Genomic DNA, 21,991 nt, shown 5'->3' on the forward strand with positions numbered 1-21,991 from the left:
TGACCTATAGATATCAATTAGGTCTAACTGGTCTATTGTATCATTTAAAGTTTGTGTTTCCTTGTTAATTTTCTGTTTAGTTGATCTATCCATAGGTGTAAGTGGGGTATTAAAGTCTCCCACTATTATTGTGTTATTGTTAATTTCTCCTTTCATACTTGTTAGCATTTGTCTTACGTACTGTGGTGCTCCCGTGTTGGGTGCATATATATTTATAATTGTTATATCTTCTTCTTGGATTGATCCTTTGATCATTATGTAGTGACCTTCTTTGTCTCTTTTCACAGCCTTTGTTTTGAAGTCTATTTTATCTGATATGAAAGCTTCCCTAACCAGGAAACCTTGACAAGCCACCTGTACAAACCCACACACAGTGAGGAAAAGCCACAATAAAGAGAACTCCACAGACTGCCAGAATACAGAAAGGACACCCCAAACTCAGCAATTTAAACAAGATGAAGAGACAGAGGAATACTCAGCAGATAAAGGAACAGGATAAATGCCCACCAAACCAAACAAAAGAGGAAGAGATAGGGAATCTACCTGATAAAGAATTCCGAATAATGATAGTGAAATTGATCCAAAATCTTGAAACTAAAATGGAATCACAGATAAATAGCCTGGAGACAAGGATTGAGAAGATGCAAGAAAGGTTTAACAAGGACCTAGAAGAAATAAAAAAGAGTCAATATATAATGAATAATGCAATAAGTGAAATTAAAAACACTCTGGAGGCAACAAATAGTAGAATAACAGAGGCAGAAGACAGGATTAGTGAATTAGAAGATAGAATGGTAGAAATAAATGAATCAGAGAGGATAAAAGAACAACGAATTAAAAGAAATGAGGACAATCTCAGAGACCTCCAGGACAATATTAAACGCTACAACATTCGAATCATAGGGATTCCAGAAGAAGAAGACAAAAAGAAAGACCATGAGAAAATACTTGAGGAGATAATAGTGGAAAACTTCCCTAAAATGGGGAAGGAAATAATCACCCAAGTCCAAGAAACCCAGAGAGTCCCAAACAGGATAAACCCAAGGAGAAACACCCCAAGACACATATTAATCAAATTAACAAAGATCAAACACAAAGAACAAATATTAAAAGCAGCAAGGGAAAAACAACAAATAACACACAAGGGAATTCCCATAAGGATAACAGCTGATCTTTCAATAGAAACTCTTCAAGCCAGGAGGGAATGGCAAGACATACTTAAAATGATGAAAGAAAATAACCTACAGCCCAGATTATTGTACCCAGCAAGGATCTCATTCAAGTATGAAGGAGAAATCAAAAGCTTTTCAGACAAGCAAAAGCTGAGAGAATTCTGCACCACCAAACCAGCTCTCCAACAAATACTAAAGGATATTCTCTAGACAGGAAACACAAAAACGGTGTATAAACTCGAACCCAAAACAATAAAGTAAATGGCAACGGGAACATACTTATCAGTAATTACCTTAAATGTAAATGGGTTGAATGCCCCAACCAAAAGACAAAGACTGGCTGAATGGATACAAAAACAAGACCCCTACATATGTTGTCTACAAGAGACCCACCTCAAAACAGGGGACACATACAGACTGAAAGTGAAGGGCTGGAAAAAGATTTTCCATGCAAATGGGGAGTGTTTTCATTTGTGGAACGTAGATTGATTAGCAGGATCGCTAGAGTTCTAGTTTCCTTACTACTGATTACATCTCTCATGGAAGAAAAATGGGTTCATTTTAACAAGCTCGAGTCAAACTAGAGACAGGCAAGGTTACCGAAGAGTGATTGCCCGGGATTAGTGTTATTCAATAGGCAAAGGGGTATTGGGTTCAGATATTTTTCCTGATAGGCTATTAGAGATAAATTTCACATTTGGGATTTACTCTTCTGTAATAGGCAAGGTCGTATTTTTTCATTCAGGAAGTTAATTTGTTTGTTCCACAAAATGTTTCAATCAACGTTATGCATGTTCACTGACCTGGCGCCCTAAGGGTAAGTTTTGTCCCAGTACTGGACACAGATACATTGTTTAAAGACCCAGTTCGGAAAATTAGAACCTCCATGGCAACTTTTTAATACAAAAATGTAAACGCTGTGGCTCACCGTGATTAACTAGAGGCAGAATCTGATGGGGCAGAACATGGTGGGGGTTTGGGAAGGTGGAGGGCCACTGCTTGGCTTCCATATTCCCAGCATGCTTCTCCTTCTCGAGATAGCGCTTGTCACCCCTGTGTCCAGTCACCTTATTCTCCCTTGCCCTTGTCAGCTTTGCTCTCCAGCAGGAATCTGCCACTGGCCATTTGCCCTTGAGAGTGGATTTAAGTCACTGTGTCCCCCTGATCTCTCCATACGATAGAAAATAATTTCAGGACCCAGTCAGCAGGTGGGCTGTGGCCCCTGAGATAACGTGGCACCCGTAGACACACTCTTCCTGTTGGTGTGGGGGTTCTTGCTGTGGATGACATGAAGGGGCGAACTGATGCAGGAGGAAGGATGCTAGGAAGGGGCAGAAACCTGGGCTCCAGTTATGGGTTCGCCACTTACTTTGAATCCTCGGGTCTATTTATTGATCGTTTGAGTCCTGTCCTCTTTGCTTACAGATGGGGTCACATGAAATAGGAACTGTGAGCAGTCGTTGAAAGGCTTAAAGCGTTGTTTAGAATAAAAAGAATATTTCATTTGCCTTGGCTACTGAGATCCATCATTTAGATGCTCTAAGCAGTGACTTAGACCAAGGCTTATCCTGTCCTGCCCAATTTCACTCCATACTGGAATTGGTGTTTTATTTTTGAGATGGAGACAAGCTTATAAACTCTCATCTCAGCCAACATGACATTCCTTCAGGCCGGTGTATCCTCCTCTGGGGTTGAGGTTGTGCCAAGACGCTGCACAGATACCAGAGCCCTCCGATTGGGGCCCTTGGTCTGATGATGAGGACAAAACACTTTTGAAACCACTTGCCTCCCACTTCTGCCCGGCGGGTAGCTCACTGTACAACTGGCTTGCTCAGATTCCCAGGGTTGACTCAGGATGACTGCAGGCTAGACCTTCTCTAATTTAAGAGGAATGAACTGTATATGATGCATGCATAGGTTCAATCTCTATTGTCTTGAGAAAGGAATTTAAACTTGAGGATTTCACACATTACTTACATGACGAGTTTTTGGGACTGATTTAAAATTTGATGGGAGTTCAATTAAGGGACTCCAGGGGGACAGCTGTGGAGAAGCAGAAAGAGCAAAGGTATTGAATGACTCCCTGAATGTGTCACTCCATGACCATGACCTTCTCCAACCAGGGGAAGATTTCTGCCTGATGTTGTACCCCAATGATCACATAAAAATATTTAAAGAAGATAAAACCACAAGACAAAGTATAACAAACAAAATTCTTGGAAATGAAAGCCTTAAATAATCAAGTGAATAGGGGGAGGAAAGGCTTTAAATGTAGAATAAGAAATGAAATGTTAGAATATTTAAAAATAGCATTATTATACAAAGATAAGAGATACAAGAGGTTTAAATAAAGGTAAAACTATGGAAGTAAAAAAAATTTTGGCAAAACAAAACAAAAGAAGTAAATATTAAGAGATTAGAGAAACAGCAATGTAAAAAATAAAATCAAAAAGCTGAAGGAAAAAAAAAAGAATATGGAAAATCAGAGAGTAAAAGTTTAGACAGAAGTTAAAACATGTCAAGAACACTCAAAAGCCAAAGAGTACTCTAATGATTGAAAGTTACTTAGAAACATGTGAAAAGGAAGCAAAATATAAACTTTTAAAAAAGTGCCTAATGCTCCAAAAGAGGGGAAAAAAGTGACAAACACATAAATTTCTAAAACATGAACAAGAGGATTCATTTTTAATGACAAGTGCGTATGTGCTCAGTTGAGTCTGACTCTTTGCGACCCCATGGACTGTAACCCACCAGGCTCTTCTGTCCATGGAATTTCCGGGCAAGAATTCTGAAGAGGGTAGCCATTTCCTTCTCCAGGGGATCTTCCTGACCCAGGGATTCAACCTGGGTTTCCTGTGTCTCCTGCATTGGCAGGTGAATTCTTTACCACTGAGACACCTGGGAAACCCCTTTTAATGATGAAGGGACCACACATTACAGTAGAGTCCTGATATTTATCTTATGGAAATTTGTAGCACCTTGTAAGGGGGATTCTTATATATGATTCCTTTGGGATCTTTGGAATCAGAGAGGCGTGACCCCATTTTTGCTATAAAAATTTCAAATTTTCTTAGGCTTTGGTAAAAAAACAAAACAAACAGCAGTAGTATGAGTTTCACAGAAGATTGCCCCGTGAAACCCTTTTGTCTACAAACTGCCCATACCCCACGCCCAGCTAGAAATGGGAGGAGGCACATTGTACTTAGCCCGCAGTTCAAAAAAGACCAGGAAATCTTAATAAATTCTTGAGGACTTCCTGTTTGCTTGGCAGTGGAACTACACAACATTCAGGGAATCATCTCCTTTAGTCCTCATAACATCACAAGATAGGTTCCCTTAGAATTTTACACAGGTTAGATAGGTTGGTGAGCTCAGTTAAGTAATTCATCCGAGGCCCCAGTTTGCACATGTGAGAGGGACCATTGCGATCCAGGCCCTTGTATTCCAGATTTGAAGTTCTTAACCCTCCTTGGCCGGCTTCCCATCTGTCTGCACTGCCACCAGGAGCCCAGCATAGCCCCTCCACCCCCCTCCCTAGAGTGTGAGACCACTTTCTTTGAAAGCAGTGGTTTGTGTTGCTGTTTGTCTTTAATCACCTCCTCTAAATGGACAGTAACACGTGCATTTGTCAAAGGCTATTAGGATCTATCCACTGGTGCTGACATGCTGACAAGTTCACAGAACGCCCCTGGCCTTTGCTGGCTGGGGAGGGCGGGGTATTGACCATAAGCTCCAGGAGGAGGGGGTGTGGCACCTTTTCCTTGCATTTTTCTCTCTGGATCACCTCAAGCTTGGCACCTTACAGAGCCAGCCTTGCTGTTATTGAAAAGGTTTGATTTTGTGTTTTCTAATTAGGTCAAAAGGACAAACCAAAACTTTTTTGATGGCCTCAAAATGGTGTCAGTCATACTTCCTTGGGATTTCCCTGGTGGTCCTCAAATGGTAAAGAATCTGCCTGCAGTGTGGGAGACCCAGGTTCAATCCCTGGGTCAGGAAAATCCCCTGGAGAAGGAATGGCTACCCACTTCAGTATTGGTGCCTGTAGAATTCCATGGACCAGAGAAGCCTGGCGGGCTACAGTCCACGGGATCACAAAGAGTTGGACAGAACTGAGCAATTAACACTTTTACTTTCCAGTGGTTAAGACTTGGCCTTCCAACTCAAGGGGTATGGGTTCAATCCCTGGTAGGGGAGGGAGCTAGCATTCCTCATTCTTAGTGGCCAAAAAAACATAAAAGCATGGAAACAACAATGTAACAAATTCAATAAAGACCTTAAAAATGGTCCACATCAAAAAAAAAAAAAAATCACACTTCCTGTTTCTCTGCCTGGTTAAACTGCTCTTTGGAAGGTCCACAGCTGGTGTCTGCTTTGGGGCTTTTTCCTCCTGTGGGGTGAGCGGTGTCCTGGAGTGCTTCACAAGGTCCCACTTACAAGGTGGCAGGGCAGGGACACACACGGTGGGGTGTGGTTTAGGGGCTCCTGAATGACACTGTTGCCCAGAAACCTTGCTCCCTCCCGGGCTTCCTAGCACGGCTGTTGTTCCTTTGGTTAAAGTTCTGCCTCTGGGAAGCTGCTAGCAATAACAAAAATGTACGATCAAGAAGGAAACCCATGAGCTTCCTAGAAGTCTCTGACACTGGACACTGAGTGTTTTGTGATGCAGAAAACAGGATCCGGGTTGATGAGAAACAAGGTGGGAGAGAAGAGGTGGATTGGCAGTGGGGAAGCGGTGAATGTTTCATCGCCTGTCCGCTGTCTGTGTGCACTACCACCTTCCCAGCGACAGTCAGGCTGTATCTTGTTTACATCCACATTCCCTAGCATCAGATTGAGGGCCTGATCTGGAAAAGGTGCTCCAATAATTGAGTAGCTTTCCTACCTATGGAATGAATGAAGGGAGAAACTGGAGGATGTGTCCCTGATGCTGTCATTATAGGGAGTGACGGCGGAAGCATCACCAGGAGAGACTGGAGGAAACAGTGCAAAGAGTGTACTACTGAAGTGAAAATCGCTCAGTCGTGTCTGACTCTGCTGCCCCATGGACTATATAGTCCATGAAATTCTCCAGACCAGAATACTGGAGTGGATAGCCTTTCCCTTCTCCAGGGGATCTTCCCAACCCAGGGATAGAACCCCAGGTCTCCCGCATTGCAGGCGGATTCTTTACCCGCTAAGTTATAAGGAAAGCCCGAGAGTATACTAAGCACAGACTAAATTCTCTTGCCAGGCATGGTGGAGGCTGCAGGCACCAATTGGACTCTGCCCCGCCCTTAGGGAGCTTCCTGGGCAGCTGGGGAGGCGTCTTACATGATAAACAAGCAGCATGGTTTGAAAATATGTGTGTTTTCACATCACCAGCAGTGGGACAAATAGATATCATATGCTTCCTGATACGATGCACCGAGAAGGACACTTCAGCACTTCTGTGGTGTGCTGGCCAGAAGTGTGTAACCTGAGTCTAATCAGAGGAAAACATCTAACGCAGTTGTCTTCAGAAATGTTCAGATCATGGCACATGTGATCCTGGATGGCATCTGGGAAAAAAACAAAAAACAACCACAAAACCGTTGCTATAAAGGATATTACTGAAATAATTCGTGTTCTTGTTCATGCTCAGTCATGTCTGACTCTTACAACTCCACAGACTGTAGCTGGCCAGGCTCCTCTGTCTGTGGGATCTCCCAGGCAAGAATACTGGAGTGGGTTGCCATTTCCTGCTCCAGGGGATCATCCACTGAGAGGATTAGCCAATTGTAAATATAACCCGTAGATTAGATAATATTATGTGTGTGTGCTAAGTTGCTTCTGATGTGTCCGACTCTTTGTGACCCTATGGACTGTAGCCTGGCAGACTCCTCTGTCCATGGGATTCTCCAGGCAAGAATGTTGGAGTGGGCTGCCTTTTCTTCTTCCAGGAGATCTTCCAGACCCAGGGATCGAACCTCCATGTCTTAAGTCTCCTGCTTTGGCTTTTTCTTTACCACTAGCGCCACCTGGGAAGCCTCAGATAATAGTATATCTATGCTAATTTCTGATTTTTAGTAATTATACTGTGGTTTATAAGAGAATGTTTTTGTTTAAAGGAAATGTACAGAGCTATTTAGACATAGAGGGGCCTCATATCAGCAACTTACTCTCTAAGGGTTCAGAAATATCCAAATGTGTGTGTGTGTAGACAGAGAGAAAGGAGAGGGAATTATAAAGCAAATGTGTTAAAGTGTTAACACTGGGGAATCTAAGTGAAAAATAAGTTTCTTTTTTAGTATTTTTGCAACTTTTCTATAAGTTTGGTTGTTTCAAAATAAAGAGATTACAAATTCAAATATGTATATTCCTGCATGTATAAGAAGCAGGATAGCTTAGTGGTCAAGGATACAGGCTCCGGAGTAGGAGCTCCTGGGTCCAGATCCTGGCGGGACCACTTGTGAGTTGTGTTACCTTTTACTTTGGCAGTCTAATCCTGAGTCACGTGGGATGGTAATGGTGTCTCTGTTGGGTTGGTTCTGAGAATTTAAATGAGTTATGACCTGCGACATGCTTAGGACTGTGCAAGCACGTGGCACTATGACATGTGTGCTCTAATGGTGGCTCTTATTCTGCAGTGTGGAGCTGCATGGAATCAGTGATGATTATTCAGTTACAGGGCAAGTAGTATACACACATTAGCTGACCTACTGACCATAGGAGCATAGCACGTAGAGTTTTCAAATAATTTATATATTTAATCATTACAACAATCCCATAAAATAGAATAGCAAGAACTATTGCCCACACTGGGCTTCCCTGGTGGCTCGGTGGTAAAGAGTCTGCCTGCTAATGCAGGAAACTTGGGTTCTATCCCTGGGTCAGGAAGATCCCCTGGGGAAGGAAATGGTAGCCCACTTTAGTAACCTTGTCTGGGAAATCCTGTGGGCAGAGAGCCTGGTGGGCTCCAGTCCATGGGTTGCAAAAGAGTCAGACACGACTTAGTAACTAAAAGAACATTGCCCCCATTGTATAGATCTGTAAACTGAGGCCAAGAGAAGCCAAGAAACTTACCTAAGACTCTTCAGCTGATGATTGGCATAACCTGGGGCTGATCCTAGGTGTCCTGACCGCTAGAGGAAATTCTTTTCTGTGGGTGCTGCTAACATCACTAATGTCACTTTGCCCTCTTTTATACTCGGTGATGGAGAAGGCGATGGCACCCCACTCTCTTGCCTGGAAAATCCCATGGAAAGAGGAGCCTGGTAGGCTGCAGTCCATGGGGTCGCTAAGAGTCAGACACGACTGAGCAACTTCCCTTTCACTTTTCACTTTCACACACTGGGGAAGGAAATGACAACCCACTCCAGTGTTCTTGCCTGGAGAATCCCAGGGATGGAGCCTGGTGGGCTTCCATCTATGGGGTTGCACAGAATCGTACACGACTGTAGTGACTTAGCAACATACTCAGTGAACGAGGAATTTCCTGGGACAAAGTGTACTCTAGGGCACAAAATGACTCATTCGTGTCATTATCCATTGTCAAAACTGTCATGTGTATGTGAGTGAGAGCATGGATTCTTCCAGAAATTACTGACTGGTTCCTTGAACCAGATTCCAGCAAAGTGGTCTCCAGACACTCGTTCTGAGGATGAGAAGCTGTTCACACAGGAGGATACATGCATTACCTTCTGCAGGGCTTGGGATACAGTGTTGGGGGAATCTACATCTGAAAGGCACTGCCTCTGTGCCAGTATGTGCTTGTATAAGTCGGAGCCAGTGCCCGGGCATTCTGGAAACTGTACGTTCTGTTTGGAAGGAGCCTTAAAGTGCCTTAGATTTCAGACATTATCTCTTAAAAAAAAAACAACAACAACAAGAAACAAACAAGTAAAAACTAAAACGCAACAGGAGTTTTCTGAGAAACAGCCTCATCTGCACTTCAGAGAACCCAAATAACCAGATTCCTGGCTCCGTGGGTCTTATGATCTTCAATGGGGCCTCAAGCCGACAGATGTTATTACTATAAATGGAGCTCTGGCAGCCTTGGGTGGAAAGGGAAGCACCTCTCAATTTGTCAGGGATGATAACTTCCCTGCATTTGCTCCGTGCTTTGTAATTTACACAGCATTGTTCTAGATATTTCTCTTGATTCACTCAATAAGCGATGAGGTAGGTGGTGCAGAGGCTGCAGTTCCTATGGAGTGGATGATAAAACTAGGGGCTCATAGAGGCTAAGGGAACAACCTGTGAGTTGGGACCTCCTGGGTCCTGATCCAGGGCTCCTTACCTACACTGTCTCTCTAGCACTTTCCTTCCTATTGTGGAGGTTATTTTATTTTTTTGACATTGCTACTTTTTAATTATCCACATGTTTATTTCCCACTTGTTCAGTCCACCCGGCCCCATCCAGCCAGACTTTCAACTATGTCTGTGTTATCCCTCCAGCTGTGAGTCAGGAAGTGCTAGAGGATGTAGACCCCCTTAACCACTTGCTTGAAAAGAAGGAAAATTCTGAGAATAAATGTGCTGCCAATATGATCACAAAATGCATGATCAAGCCCAATAGAAGCAGTGCTAAATGTTAACTCTGCTTTAAATTTTCTGGAGGAAAGTCTGTTCCATATGCATTTCTAATTAAGAGCTGAAAAACGTATTCGTTCTTTTTTTTATACGTATACATGTGTAATTTGTTGCGTTTTTTGTTAATTGGTGTATAATTGCTTTGCAATGTTGTGTTAGTTTCTGCTGTAAAAAAATAAAGTGAATCAGCTATATGTATACATATACACCCTCCGCTCGAGCCTCCCTCCCACTTCACCCCATCCCATCCCTCTGGGTCATCGCAGAGCACTGAGCTGAGCTCCCTGTGCTATATGGCAGCTTCCAGCTGGCTATCTGTTTTACACATGGTAGTGTATATATGTCGGTGCTACCCTCTCAATCCATAGTGTGTTCATTCTCCCAATTATGGTGAGCAGCAGCTATGGCCCAGGTGCTAAGGGTTCCCTTCCTTCCTCATCAAGACCGGAGGCTACACATTTTAGGCCAATCAGTCTAAGGATGGAGGTCACAGGCTTGAATTCTAGGCTTCTCTTCACTGTAACTGTTTAGGATCTGTGAGTTGCAAAAGGGCTAATCTACACTTGCACTGTCTACTTTATTATGACAAGAAAATATATTTTGTGGATTTCAGAGTGTACATTCCTCAAATGTAAGATGGAATTATGGTAATGATAATGCCAAAGATAATACAAGTTGTTTCTGGGGAATTACTCCTTCAGTCATACTTCCTAAGACCCTCCTAGAGGAGAAGAATAAGTGCAATAAATGGAATGGTATATAGAGCCTTTGTATAAATATGTGAATGAATGAATTGAAAGGAATTGTAAGTTACTCTTTTGCCGTATTTCTTTAAAAAAAAAAAACAAAAACATTTGTTTGGCTGTGTCGGTTTTTAGTTGTGGCCTGTGGAAAAGCTATTTCGCAGGGACTCTCTAGCTGTGGTGCGTGGACACAGTAGTTGCAGCACTCAAGCTTAGTTGCTCTGTGGCATGTGGGATCTTAAGTCTCCTGACCAGGGGAACCCACGTCCCCTGCATTGCAAGGCAGATTCTTAACTACTGGACCACCAGGGAAGTCCCAGTTGCTGTTGTTCAGTTGCTCAGTTGTGCCCTACTCTTTGCGACCCCATGAACTTCAGCACGCCAGGCTTCCCTGTCCTTCATCTCCTGGAGCTTGCTCAAACCTATGTCTGTTGAGTAAGTGATGCCATCCAACCTTCTCATCCTCTGTGGTCCCCTTCTTCTACCTTCAATCTTTCCCAGCATCGGCTCTTCGAATCAGGTGGCCAAAGTATTGGAGCTTCAGCTTCAGTATTAGTCCTTCCAATGAATATTCAGGATTGACTTCCTTTAGGATTGACTGGTTTTGATCTTGCAGTCCAAGGGACTCTCAGGAGTCCGCTCCAACACTACAGTTCAAAAGCATCAATTCTTTGGCACTCTGCCTTCATCATGGTCCAGCTCTCACATCCACATATGACTACTGGTAAAACTAGGGAAGTCCATAGTATTTCTAATGAATCAAAATGTTTACTCCCATAAATATTTCATGACAAGTCTTTAACATATAGAAAGCCTTCTACTCCTATTCATCATTAAAACTCAGCTCAGCAGTCACCTTTTAAAGGAGGCCTTCTTGGAGTCACCCATCCTCTTTAACCATGCTGGATGAAATGGCCCTTCTCTGCTGCTGAAACACCTGGGCTTATTTGTACAGCATGTATCATGCTGTAATTATGGGTACTCTCCCACTCTAGGTTCTGTTTTAGGTATCTCTGCATCCTCAATGTCCAGTGCAATTCCTAGAATATTATTTTTGCCTTAGGAAAGGTTTTCTGAATGAATGGTCAAACATTGACTAGGTCAAACAGGTTTTGGCTTGTAAATACAACAGGGATTGAGGTCAGGGAAATGTGGTTCCCTTTGGCCATAAAGTGCTTACAAAGTGAATACTCAAACACAGTGCTTCATGATTCTTTTTTTTTTTCAAACTCTTACGTGATTATCCTCCTCGAAACCCCATGGGCTAGAAAGGACTATAATGACCTTGGTCGTTTTGAGCTGTTTAATCTTTACATCAAGCTTGGCCTATTTTCATTATGAAGGAGATGACTGACTTCATGGAAAGCAGGAAGGATCAGAAGATGGCCTCTTCCCCAGAAAGTCTGCAAAAACCCTGCCTGGCCTTCGGGGGTTCCCACGAGTGTATGCAACATAAAGGATCAGTGTGATATGGGCACATTCGTACATTTTTTAAAAGATTAAACGTGATATAGTACTGGAACTGAGCAGGGGAGATTGAGGCCCTGGGTATTATGCTTTCCCTTGCTACAGGGGATGGAAAGAATATTGTTTCTCCTTAAAATGATTTATTTAAATGGGTAGGCTAGAATTCTACTTAAAACCCAGCGTCTGAATGCACCTGTTGAAGTCAGCTTCTTGTTCTCGCAGGTATTTAGGCATTGAATTTTCCCCATTAGGGAAGTGATTGACACCGTGGTCCTTACAATAACACATGATTATAACTCTGCAAATGGCAATTACATTCAATGGAAACCAGATGTTGCATGGAATTTGACTCTCTTGGTTTCTTGGTGAAGTAGATGAATTTGTAAAGTAGAAAACCACAATCATTACTCAGATGGACTGTACATGAATTAATGACATAATATCTAAATCATATATGGTTGAAAATAATGATTAAGTTAAACTATCAAGATAAGCAAATGAAAAACAGACTCTTAAAAAATTAAAGCTATGTTTTCTCCAATATATATTGTATCAGTATGCTAATAACAAAACCAGGCTTGTGTTCCTGTCTCTTCAGCCCCAAGGAAGAAAAAAAAAATGTTTAAAAAAGAAGTTCTTCTCAGTGGTTAACATTGAGGAGAAAGTGAACAAGCAAGATAGTTTTTCTTGGCTGGTGAATTTTTAGAGTGTCTGAAATTTGTCTTTAAAAAACATACTGTTGTTAGGGACAGTTAGCAATGTTTTACGCTGAATAACACAGAGACGGTATATTTTTAAGGACACATTTGGCATGCAAAGTATCAGCTTTATATGCCTGTGCAAAGCATAACCTCTCAAATACAACTTCTTTTCCTGTCTCCATCTCTATCTAGAGCTTCTGTGCAAATGTGTGTGTACACACATATGCACGCGCGCGCACACAACCCCCCACCTCCCCACACCAAGGATGCTTCAGGCCAGGGAAGGCAAATCAACATCACATTTGAACCTGCCCTGTCCCTTGAAAATCTCAACCTTTGGTTAGCAACCACCTAAGTGGTTCAGTTTGCAAACCTTGGCCCATCATTTCCACTGTCATGAATTCTCCATGACATTATCACTGTAAAATTAGGAACTCTCTCTCTTTTCCTGCAGATGTGAAAGTTTGACATTGCATTCCATGGTCCCGTGCCACATTTCATCAGCGTTTTTCCTTTGCTTTCTCCAAAGCCCATGGCCGCATGTGGCGTGTAGATTGCTGGTGCTGTTTGGGATCTCATATCAAATGCTGCTACCTAATCCCAGGCGGCCTTCCACAAGCCCACACCTGCAGCTCATTGAATCCTCCTGGAGTACAAAGGGCTGATTTACAGCACGAGGAATCCAGGCACTGGTTGCAGCTGGGGCTCCAGCAGGAAAAGGAAGTTGTTCATCATCTTGTGTGCATTTCATTAACAATAGTGTACCCGATATGTAGCTTACAGAATAATTTCAAATCACTGACAGAGAGCATTATGGCATTTGGCACTACTAGGAAAAATACTTCGGGATGGGCAAATTACACCTGAGCGTGAGGTTTCCATGCGACCCTCTGGAACCGTGCACGCTGATTTATACCAGGTGGGTTGACCTTGCGATATTTTCTGATTCCTTGGGCATTTTCCCATTCCTCATTGCTTTCCCTTTGTCTTTGAAGCTCCTCTAGGGTAGAGTTGGGAGATCCTTAGCTTTCTGTTCATTTCATGTATTAGCCACAAGAGCTTAGAGACACCTGTGCTAAGCATGGTGTTTCTAAACTGACGACCTGAGGAAATGTCCATGTAGCTGGTGGGTCAGGAGCGCCACAGCAAAACGTGACAAATGGTGTGTCTCTTTCTTTGTCGTGTTTTGATGGTCATAGAAACAAGCGAGTCCCATTGAGTCACCGAGATCCCAGCGCTGGCTCACCAGGATTCTGGGGAATGAAAAAAACAGAGGAGAGTCTTAGTCTTTCTTCTGTCACCATGCTGGGCTGTGCATCGGTTTTAGTATTAACTCCTTTGTACCACAGGAAAGCTCTCCTGGTAGGGATGGCCTGAGGGTGATGATGGTGCATGCAGATGGAAGAAGGAAAAGGCAGGAAGAGGATGCTGGTCCCCTGGTCCAGGTTCCCACAGCTCCCGGCAGCCTAAGGGCCTGGCTCCTTGGGGGCCAACTTGGCCTCCAATTGGACATATCACCTATTTACCAAGAAGGCTCCAGGTGCTCTGCCTTTCCACATCTTTCCGGGGAGTATTCTGCAGATCCCAGTTGAAGGATTTTTCTTTTTTTTTCTTTTAAGGAAGTAGGAAGCCTTCGAGGCTCAAAACAAAAATGCTTCAAGAGCCCTGGCTCTCACCAGATTGAGGGTCAAGCCCCACACAGGAAGGACGGCAGTGGTGGCCATAATGAAAATGCCAAGACTTCCGGTTAGTTTAAGCTAACCGGTTAGTGGACGTTTTCAGCTTCGACTTTTGTATAAAGGAGGACAAAATCAATTAAAGTCACCATCCTCAAGGGAAAGGGAGCAGGGAAGGAAAAGCAAATTTCTTTTCACTTTGTAATGGTAAACAAAGTCGACACAGAGCAGTATCTGATGTGGCTGCACGGAGCCTGGTTTCCAGTTTCTCTTGATGTGTCAAATGTATCCCTTATGTGAATCATGGTTTAAAAATACTTTTCCTCAGTGGGTTCGGGAAATCAATAAGCTTTTATGATTCTTTCCTTGCTTCACATGATTTTTGATTTCAAAAGAGACTCCGGGTATTCCTTTAAGATGTTTATATATTATGCATTTTAAAAAACGGACAATGCTTCCAAGGGTTTCCCAGGCATTGTTGTTGGAGTGGTGGTGTTTTTTTTTTTTCTCCTCTTCCCGAGCTTTTTCTTTCTTTCTTTCTTGTTTTTTAAACATAATGCTAATGATTATGGGGCTTACACATAAATTGAAGCCGGATTTATAAAATGCAATATAAAAATCCTCGGGAAGGAAGATAAATATAACAAGCTATGAAACTCCGTTAGCCTCTTCCAGCACTGGAATGACTACAAACGAGGAAATTAATGACCAGGATGTGTGATGTTGCCCAGGTTAGGGGCTTTGGCTCCCAGGCAGGCCGTCCTAAGACTAGCTGTCCTGCATTCCTTGATTTTTCTGAAATACAAATCTAATTGCAGATTGGAACCTATCCATTCGCTTAGTCTGTAAAAATAATTTTCCCTGAATATTTACCCAAAGCGCATTATTGCTTATACAGTTGTGAAAAGCATTTAGCACTTTATAATCCCATATTTGCTCCTATGTGGGCCTGGGAGTGCACTCGCCTTACAAAATTCACAAATGCCTAGAAGGCTAACAATTTTTACAAAGTGTTCCTCATGGAAAACATCTGGATGCTTTCCAGAATGGCATTCCAGATGTTATGGTTTTAGCAGTCACAAAAGTACACTATGCACTGTGTGTGTGTTTCCTGGTTCTACATAGCATGTTACTTAGACATACCCGGCTCTCTTTGCTCTCCTTCTGGAACATTTTAGGTTTGAATTGTTTAATATTTCACTTCTGGACAACTCTGCTTTCAGGGCAATTACACATCTGTATGGCGGGGAGTATGATGTAGACTGCTGTAACCAGATATGCACTGGGAGAAGACATTTTTAATTGGTAGCCTAAAATTGATTTTTTTTTTCTCTGTTGGGTCAGAGAGAAGAGTAAACACTGGGGGAGTGAGTCCTGGAAGCACTGCTGGTATCAGGAGAGGGCTGCCCTCTTTCCGATGAGTTATGCTCGATGCAAGGGTCTCCAATCTCTGGGATCTAATGCCTGACGATCTGAGGTGGAGCTGATCTAACAGTAACAGAAATAAAGTGCACAATAAATGTGATGAGCTTGAATCATCCCCAAACCATCACCCTGCTCCTTCCACGGAAAAATTGTCTTCCATGAAACTGGTCCCTGGTGCCAAAAAGGTTGGGAACCACTGCATCTATGGAGAAGAGAATCCTGCTGCCCCTCCTGTCTTCCTCCCTGGATGCAGGGTGTTAGGTTGAGCTCTGGACAGACCAGCCAGCATGAGGCAGGCTCTTCTTTCAAACTGCAAGTGCTCCTCAACTGGGGAGAAATTAAGGAAAGCACCAGTTCCAGGTGCCTGCTCCTTGATCCTTCTCTCCTCCCTGTTCTCCTTCCCTCAGCTTCTAGACCTGGGCCCTTGCCAGAGCACCCAACCCCGGGAGATGTAATTGCCACAGCAATCCCAACAAGAGATGGGCCTCTTTGTCCAACCAGCTTCTTGCAAGTCCTGTCTAGTGACAGGTCTCCTGCTCAGGACCAGGACAGAGGGTGGTGACATGGAGGAGAAGGGAGAAGGGAAGATGCAGTCATGGACCAGATGCAAATGAGTGATGTTTCAGGGAGCCCTGGGCTTCTATAGCATGAGCTGTTTTCATCACATGGGGAGACAGGTGAGCAGGGATCCATCTCCTTAACAAAGCTACAGGATTTGATGCCAGCCTCCTCTGAACAAAAATCTCTGTTGATGCAATCTTGTTGTGAGTTACAGGTTACTTTGGGGGGTGGGGTGGGGAGAGCATACTGGCAAGGAAAACAGTCCAAGGAGAGGACAGGAGAGGGGATGATGGGCGGCATGTGGGTGATGGGTCTCGACTAGTTGGAACAGCACAGAAGTAGGGACCAGAGCGAGGTGAGCTGCATGGGACCTGTGTTGGGGGGGAACATGCCGATTGGGGAGCATCACAGAGGAATGCAGTTGTTCTTGTAGGCCTGGGAGGAATGATGCGAGAAACTCTGAAGAGAAGTCTGGGGAGACAAGGTTGCTGACTGGAGTTGGGGAGAGCAGCCTTCTTCTTCTTTTGGTTTTTAAAATAGTTTACTTGTTTATTTTAATTTTGGTTGCCCTGGGTCTTTGTGGCTGTGTGCAGGCTTTCTCTAGATAGTTGCGGTGAGTGGGAGCCACTCTAGTTGCAGTGCTCAGACTTCTCATGGTGGTGGCTTCTCCTGTTGGGCTCTAGGGGCACTGGCTTCAGTAGTTGTAGCACACAGGCTCAGTAATTGTGGCATGTGGGTTTAGTTGCTCTGTGGCATGTGGAATCTTCCTGGGCTAAGGATCAAATCCGTGCCCCCTGCATCAGTGGCCAGATTCCTACCTACTGTACCACCAGGAAGTCTTCAGCCTACTTCTTTGAGTCAAATTCAGCTTGGCCAAGAGTTGCTGAGTGCTTGCTCTGAGCAGAATGGAGAGTCAGCAGATAAGAAGCAAGGTCCGAGGTTGGAAGGTGGTATACTATGCCTGCTGCTTTCTGGGGGCCTCCCCAACTCCTCTGAGCAGCTGGGAGGCACTGAGCGGAAATGCCCCCACTGTCCCGGGGGCGGTGTTGCCTACACACAACAGGGAGTCATCCTGAGTCAGATGTGAAAATGGCAGAGGTCATCTTGTTCTCCCATCTCCACTGCTCGGAGAGGTGTCAGCTACAGGCATTTGCCCCAGGGAATTCCTGAAGAGTCTTTGCTTGACCTTAGGAAAGTCAGAATCAGGATCCTTCAAATTAAGAGATCCTATCATCCCAGAAAAGTAAGACTCCCCCAGCATGGCATCCAGGCAATGTGTGGTACCTGATCCTCCATCAGCCCTTAGGCTCTGGTTTCCATAGTTCTGTGGGCTCACCATTGGCTCGGGAAGAAGCTGCTCCTTTGGGATTATTCTGATTCTCCCGGGCAACAGTTGGTGATCAAAGTTGAAGCATGTCTCTGGGTTTAGATCCATCTGCCTCAGAGAGGTGGTGGTGACCTTCTGCCCTCTCGCAGGGCTGCCACAGCTGAGAATCTGTTTAGAGCTGGCCTCTGGGTCTTCCCTGACACCTGGAAGATCCGCCACACTGCTGGCAGATCACGGCAGTTGAATCTTGCTTCAGGGGGGGTTCACGATCCCCCTGTGCCAAGGAAGTACATACATCTTAACCCCCAAAGCCTGAGCCCTGTGTTTGCCTCCAAGCCTTGTATCCCAGAATTCCCAGAGGGTGGTTACTGGCAACCTGCTGTAGGAAGCCAGGAGGGCAGAGTTCACAGGGAAAGAACACAGCACCAAGGCCAAGATCACTTCTAGCTCTGGATTCATGATCAACTACAATTTCACCCCTGGGATGTATTTAACGTCTTCTTATCTCAGTTTCTTTATCTGTCGAATGGGGATAGTAATTCTTGCCTCTTTGAGATACTGTTTATAAAACTTTAGTGCTGTGGTTGACATGTATTACTAGTTAAAAAAGTGTTTCTTCTGTGATTTGGGGACATGCAGAGTCATCATCCAAAGTGAAATAAATGTCATTGTCCAGGCTAAGGGCAGATGTGACCTACGATGGTGACCTGAGTGCCTTTCACATTGCTGCTTCCTCCTTCACCCTGGGTTTCTCCTCTTCTGCCTTTCTGACTCACCTTCTACTTCTCTGACCCTCATCAGCTTCCTCCTAGGGCCGTGGCCCCCACTCCTCTGTTGATGATCATGGTTGCTGTCCATAATATTTGTTTCTATTTCCAAGGCCAATCTCATTCTCACCCATGGCATCTACAGGGCTGCCAAAGGCTTCCAACCCACATGCATTCCATTTCTGTTCTTCATTGCTCTTTTGGACACCATGTATTTTTAGTTTAGTAATATTGCAAACATTGACTCTTTGGAATCTTTGTCTTCCTTGTTTGTCTGTTGTCTGTATGTCCAACTCTATACATACATGGACACATATACACACACAAACACATACATACATACTCACAATTTAATTAGTCAACAAAGTTTAACTTACCTGTACATATTTTTCAAAACCAAACTATTCTCATAGCCTCTCTCCTGGCCTATTTAAAGTCCCCTTATAGATTTTCTTATCTCTGATTCCATAACTCTCCAACCTACCCACCCCCTCAGTGGGATCAGTGTTAGCATTTTAAAACCTTCGTTGGACCACATCACTTCCTAACTCACAAACCTTCACTGTATCCCCTTTGTTTCCAAGCTAAGTCCAAGTTGGTCAACCTAGCATTTGAGGTCCTTAGCATTTGGGACTTCTTATCTCCAGCTTCATGCCCCACCATTCCCATCTTCTCTCTTCCTCTGTCTGTGCTTTTCGGTGACACTCCTGTGCCTCTCATCTTTTGGGCATGATGTGCCTTCAGCTTCCACAGGCTCTTCCTCACCCATCCTTCAACACTCAGCCTGACTTTACCCCTTTTGCTGAGACAAAATGAGAGCCATGGCATCTACATTCACCTGTTGTAGCACTTAACACCTTGTGTTACTGGTTTCATCTGTGACATCAACATGCACTTCCATGCCTGGACTATCTAAGGCCAGGGATCTCTGGTTGAACAAATGAATAGCACCCGCGTGACAGATGACAGAATACCCACAACACCATGGTCAACAAGGCCAGGGTGGCATGAAGGGGTCACTCCAGGGGCCTCAGCAGATGACAGAGGGACGCTGGCAAGCTCTTCAGTGAGAAGCTTGGGGACCCGATTGCGGGGCTTCCTGGGGATAAGAAATCACAGTGAATTTCCCATGTATAGAATCCTATCCTCTTGATGGCCCCAAGGCACTTATCTCTGTAGGTGTTAAGACAATAAACTGGGAAAGTTGAATTATATAGAAATATGTTGATACTACCTTGAAGTAAAGTTTAAGGAATTATAACTATGTCCTTTGTATCCATTTCTTTTAGGTAGTTGAGGGTATTTTAATGACAAAATGCACTTCTAGGCAGTCCTAATTTTTTTCAGAGTTAAGAGTTGGTGTCTTAATGAGATCCAAACAAATCTGTGACATGACAGATGAAGAGATGGTTGGTACCCAAGCAGTATCAGAGCCTGCAACCAGTTTGACAGTATTCTTTCAGGTCACGGGCATGAGGGAGGCAATATGGTGGGACATCAAACCGGGTTGAACTTGGTTCACCTGGTCAAGCCAGGAACCCTGTGCTGTGTGCTAGACAGCTGGAGTATATACACGGAGTTTAGCAGCTTCATTACCCTGCACTGACTCACCAGTGGAAAACTCAGCTCCTCCAACATACCAATACTCAATGGCCCTTGCCCAAGTTGCAACTTCTGAAGTTGACCAGGGATGATTTTCCGCCATATCTAGACAGTATCCCAGACCTTACAACATCAGATTTTGATTCACTGTGATCTGAAACCACATACATACTGATGACAATTTGTGTCACTTGATACCAAGTCAAAGTATCCCATGGTAAATTAATTATCTCCAAATGTAAGGGTGAGTAAGCACTTCCAAATTAAAGTGTTTACAGAAAGATGGGTCATGGTAATAAAAAACAAACTTATAAATTTATGGGAAATACTTTTTGAGTTACTCTAGTAGGTCACTTTCACTTAGTCTGTCCTCTGGGGATATATATAGATACACAAAACTGATACATATATATGCTGATATTTGATAGGTAACTTTTAAAATCTGAGATGCTGATTCCTAAAATTCAGTCAGTAGCTTTAGACTAATTTTATTTTTCTTTCTTTCCCAAGATGTTGGGTTCTACATAGCTTAGATTTGAACCAATTCTCTGTGTTTTTATATTATTTGGCTCCATCGAGTCTTAGTTGCAGGATGTGGGGTCTTTCATTGTGGCGCACGGATTCTCTAGTTGTGTTGTACAGGCTCTTTAGTTGTGGCGTGCTCGCTCCAGAGTTGTGATGCATGGGCTTAGTTGCTCTGTGACATATAGGATCTTAGTTCTCCAACTAGGGATCAAACCCATGTCCCTGCATTGTAAGGCAGATTCCTAACCACTGGTTCACTTAGCAAGTCCTGGAACCAATTCTCTGTATTATTTTATATTCTTGAGCTGTTAGTCAGTTCCCATAGCTTCACCTTTCAGGTGTATATCCCGCACCTTCTAAGTACAGGGCATGGAACTAGGAGTTCATTGTGTGTACTATGAAAGTTGTAGACCCCTACAAGCTTACCTGCCAGTGTGGGAAATGCAGTGCACGCTTGGGTCAGCTGGGTGGGGTGTGCCCTTTGAGATCAAGGCATGATAGAGCCCACTGCCCCCCACCCCTGCCACTCTGGGCATCCTAGCCTGTGGAAGTCCAAATACATCTCCAACTTTTCTGTGAACCCCCAGGAACATTTGGTGTATTCTATTTTCTAGACTTTTGCTTCCTTGTACAAAAACTTGGCTCTACATTTTTTGATAAGTCGTTAGGGTGATTCTCTTGCTGGTGTCTGTGAATCACACCTTTGCAAACACTGATAAAAGGTAGTACAATTTGCCTCATGCCTTGTTCCCAAGTGGGCATATCCAGAGGGGTTCTGCAGAGTCAAAGACTTTGATGCAATACAATCCCAGCAAAACTCAGCTCGGATTAATGACTCCCTGTTATTTTCTTATGTTCATAAGACAGAGATGTGTATGAATAGTATCAAAGGAATGTTATGGACAAGTCAATATCATAAGTGTTCAGAGGATGGAGAAGCCATTGTGTTCCCAGAGTACACAAAGAGATCTGAGACAGCTTCCTGAGAGATGTTGAAATGAGACTTCGAGGTTATCAGCTCTAGGGCGAACAAGATGAACAAGAGCTTGGGAGGTGGACATGGGGGCAGCAAGAATTCGATGTGGTTGAGCCCAGCCAGAGTGAAGAGCCCCGGGTATCAGACTGCCACTTGAACTTGGAGGAAAGATGATAACCTTGCCATCTCTACTGGGAAATTCATAAGACATATTTTCTTTTTGAATTAGTGCCTCCCACTCCATTGATGGACACAACAGAAATTTGTAAAATGACTCCTCAGGGAGGGTGCTTTCCTGCTCAGTTGATCCACAGCGCCTGATGCTCTGCTAGGAAGCAGGTTTTGTCCGCTTCCCCAAGGCCTTCTTTTAAGGCTTCTGAAAAGACCGCCCTTCTTCCCTTTCTGACCTCAGCGCTCCCTCACCTCCACCTGCCCACTCCCGGTTGTCCCGAGGCTGCCATTTCCCGTCTCGCCTTCCTCTCGTTTTGTTCCTTGTGAG

This window comes from Bos indicus, chromosome 11 (assembly GCF_029378745.1).
Source record: "Bos indicus isolate NIAB-ARS_2022 breed Sahiwal x Tharparkar chromosome 11, NIAB-ARS_B.indTharparkar_mat_pri_1.0, whole genome shotgun sequence".
Taxonomy (NCBI): Eukaryota; Metazoa; Chordata; class Mammalia; order Artiodactyla; family Bovidae; genus Bos; species Bos indicus.